Consider the following 4,729-nt stretch of genomic DNA (forward strand, 5'->3'; position numbering starts at 1 on the left):
ACTTTTGTATATATAGTGTAGCACCTGGGCCAGCACAGGTGAAACACCTTCTCAATAACAAGATGGCAACCAGCACAGGTGTAACACATACTGACTAACGAGGTGACAACCAGCACAGGTGTAACACATACTGACTAACGAGGTGACCAACCAGCACAGGTGTAACACATACTGACTAACGAGGTGACAACCAGCACAGGTGTAACACATACTGACTAACAAGGTGACAACCAGCACAGGTGTAACACATACTGACTAACGAGGTGACAACCAGCACAGGTGTAACACATACTGACTAACGAGGTGACAACCAGCACAGGTGTAACACATACTGACTAACGAGGTGACAACCAGCACAGGTGTAACACATACTGACTAACAAGGTGACAACCAGCACAGGAGCAACACATACTGACTAACGAGGTGACAACCAGCACAGGTGTAACACATACTGACTAACGAGGTGACAACCAGCACAGGAGCAACACATACTGACTAACGAGGTGACACCAATCGGTGCGTCCTACATGCTAAAGTCCCAACCTCAGAACATAAACGGAAAAACCAAAGTCTGTAACAAATGCTTTTGACATCACGTAGAGAGCAACAACGGCTCAGCTGCGAAGTGGTAGGCCAAACAAGTACACAATTTAGTGTTCATTTTTTCTACCATAAGCCACCTCCAACGTCCTTTTAGAGAGTTTGGCAGTACAAGGCCAAAAGGCCTCACAACCGCAGGCCACGTGTATAGCGTAGTCTTGGAGTCCCTCTGACAAAAATACAATTAAACCATCTAGTGTTCAGCGTTAAATAACAACACAATGTCAAATACAGGTAGCCGAGTCAAATAATTAACATCCAATCACATTAACCGTTAGTCTCTCGCGGGAAACATTCACTCTTGCGCAGACATTTAGAAATGAAACAGGCCAATTTGAAAAATAAGCCACGGGAGTTTTTTTGAGCGAGAATAAAGATGACATTTGAGTAGTAAGACATGTATAAATGTAACAGATACCATTAATAAGAAGGGGGCTAGAAGCGTCTTATATGGTGAGCTACCGAGTGACTGGGACAGGCAAGCCCCATACTATTGTGGAGGACTTCATTCTTCCTGCTGCCGCGGATACGGCTTGGACAATGCTGGGGGAAAAGGACAAAAAAACTATACAGACAAAGCCGTTATCAAACTACGCTGTTTCACGACGCATCAGTGACATGGCAGGAGATGTTTTGAAACAATTACTGCTTTGCATACAAGCCAGTGAATTATATGCTTTACAGCTGGATGAGTCAACAGACGTGGCGGGCCTGGCACAGCTCCTGGTATATGGATGAGTTAACAGGCCTGGCACAGCTCCTGGTATATGGATGAGTTAACAGGCCTGGTACAGCTCCTGGTATATGGATGAGTTAACAGGCCTGGTACAGCTCCTGGTATATGGATGAGTTAACAGGCCTGGCACAGCTCCTGGTATATGGATGAGTTAACAGGCCTGGCACAGCTCCTGGTATATGGATGAGTTAACAGGCCTGGTACAGCTCTCCTGGTATATGGATGAGTTAACAGGCCTGGTACAGCTCCTGGTATATGGATGAGTTAACAGGCCTGGTACAGCTCCTGGTATATGGATGAGTTAACAGGCCTGGTACAGCTCCTGGTATATGGATGAGTTAACAGGCCTGGTACAGCTCCTGGTATATGTCCGTTACGTTTATGGGGGGGTCAATTAAGGAAGAGATTCTCTTCTGCAAACCACTGGAAACCAGGACAACATGAGATTATATTTTTAAAGTACTGGACAGCTTTGTGACATCAAATGGACTTTGGTGGTCGAGATGTGTTGGTATCTGTACTGATGGAGCAAAAGCCATGACAGAGAGACATAGTGGAGTGGTAACGCGCGTGCCAGCAGTTGCTCCTGACGCCACTTGGGTCCACTGCAGCATCCACCGAGAGGCTCTTGCTGCCAAGGGAATGCCTGACAGCTTGAAAGACGTTTTGGACAATACAGTGAAAATGGTTAACTGTTAAAGCCCCTGAACTCTCGTGTATTTTCTGCACTATGCAATGATATGGGCACGAACGATGTTACGCTTTTACAACATTCAGAAGTGCGCTGGTTCTCAAGGGGCAAAGTATTGACACGTTTTTTTTTTTAAATTGAGAGACGAGCTTAAAGTTTTCTTTACTGAGCATAATTTTCACTTGTCTGACTGCTTGCATGACGAGTTTCTCACACGACTGGTCTATCTGGGTGATGTTTTTTCTCACCTGAATGATCTGAATCTAGGATTACAGGGACTCTCCGCAACTATATTCAATGTGCAGGACAAAATGGAGGCTATGATTAAGAAGTTGGAGCTCTTCTCTGTCTGCATGAACAAGGACAACATACAGGTCATTCCATCATTGTTAGATTTTTTGTGTGCAAATGAACTCAAGCTTACGGACAATGTCAAATGTGATGTAGCGAAGCACCTGAGTGAGTTGGGTGAGCAATTACGTAGGAACTTTCCGGAAAAGGACGACACAAACAACTGGATTCGTTATCCCTTTCGTGCACCTGCCTCCAGTCCACTTACCGATATCTGAACAAGAGATCCTCATTGAAATTGCAACAAGCGGTTCTGTGAAAATGTAATTTAATCAGAAGCCACTGCCAGATTTCTGGATTGGGCTGCGCTCAGAGTATTCTGTCTTGGCACATCGCGCTGTTAAGACACTGATGCCCTTTGCAACCAAGTACCTATGTGAGAGTGGATTCTCGGCCCTCACTAGCATGAAAACTAAATACAGGCACAGACTGTGTGTGGAAAATGATTTAAGACTGAGACTCTCTCCAATACAACCCAACATTGCAGAGTTATGCGCATCCTTTCAAGCACACCCTTCTCATTAACCTGTGTTGAGTTATTCACAATTTTTGATGAACAAATAAGGTTTTATATGTAAGATGGTTAAATAAGGAGCAAAATTATTGATTATTATTCTATTATTATTTGTGCCCTGGTCCTATAAGAGCTCTGTGACACTTCCCATGAGCCGGGTCGTGACAAAAACTCACACTCATTCTTATGTTTAATAAATGTATTGTATAGTGTGTGTGGCAGGCTTATAATGATGACAAAAAACAACATTTGAGAGTGTGCTGACCCTGGTGCTAGAGGGGGTACAGCTGGAGGTTGAATGTTTGAAGGGGTACGGGACTATAAAAAGTTTGGGAACCACTGCACAAGAACATGTCTTATCCACTACACCTTGTCTTATCCACTACACCCTGTCTTATCCACTACACCCTGTCTTATCTACTAGAATCCATCTTAACCACTACATCCTGTCTTATACACTACACCCTGTCTTACTGCTACACCCTGTCTTATCCACTACACCCTGTCTTATCTACTAGACCCTGTCTTATCTACTAGACCCTGTCTTAACCACTACACCCTGTCTTATCCACTACACCCTGTCTTATCCACTACACCCTGTCTTATCCACAAGATCCTGTCTTAACCACTACACCCTGTCTTATCCACAAGACCCTGTCTTAACCACTACACCCTGTCTTATCCACTACACCCTGTCTTATCTACTAGACCCTGTCTAAAACCATACACCCTGTCTTATCCACTACACCCTGTCTTATCTACTAGACCCCGTCTTGACCACTACACCCTGTCTTATCTACTAGACCCTGTCTAAAACCATACACCCTGTCTTATCCACTAGACTCTGTCTTATCCGTTAGCCCATGTCTTATCCGCTAATCCCGGGCTTTTCCACTACACCCTGTCTTATCGGTTAGTCCCTGTCTTAACCACTAAGCCCTGTCTTATCTACTAGGCCCTGTCTTACCTACAACACCTTGTCATAACCACTAAACCCTGTCTTATCCACTAGATCCTGTATTATCCACTAGATCCTATCTTAACCACTAGACCCTGTCTTATTCGCTAGAAACTGTCTTATCCGCTAGATCCTGTCTTAACCACTACACCCTGTCTTATCTACTAGACCCTGTCTTATTAGACCCTGTATTATTCGCTAGCCCGGGATTATCCACTGCTTCCTGTCTTAACCACTACGCTCTGTCTTATCCACTAGGCCCTGTCTTATCCACTAGGCCCTGTCTTATCCACTAGGCCCTGTCTAATCCATCACACCCTATCTTAGCCACTAGACCCTGTATTATCCACTAGACCTTGTCTTAGCCACTAGAGACTGTATTAACTACTACACCCTGACCTATCCACTGGACCCTGTCTACTCAACTAGACCCCCCTGTCTTAACCATTTTACCATGTCTTAACCATTTCACTACACCCTGTCATAACCACTAGACCCTGTCTTATCCACTAGAACCTGTCTTACGTACTACACCCTGTCTTATCTACTAGACCCTGTATTATCCACTAGACCCTGTCTTATCCACCAGATCCTGTCTTATCCACTAGATCCTGTCTTAAGCACTAGACCATGTCTTAACCACTAGAACCTGTCTTATACAGTAGATCCTGCCTTGCTCACTAGACCCTGTCTTATCCAATAGACCTTGCCTTATCCACTAGATCCTGTCTAATCCACTAGATCCTGTCTTATCCACTACACCCTGCCCTACCCACTATACCTTGTCTTATCCACTAGACCCTGTCTTAACCACTAGACTCTATCTTAGCCACTAGACCCTGTATTATCCACTAGACCCTGTATTATCCACTACACCCT

Source organism: Salmo salar, chromosome 29 (assembly GCF_965601325.2).
Source record: "Salmo salar chromosome 29, fSalSal1, whole genome shotgun sequence".
Lineage (NCBI taxonomy): Eukaryota > Metazoa > Chordata > Actinopteri > Salmoniformes > Salmonidae > Salmo > Salmo salar.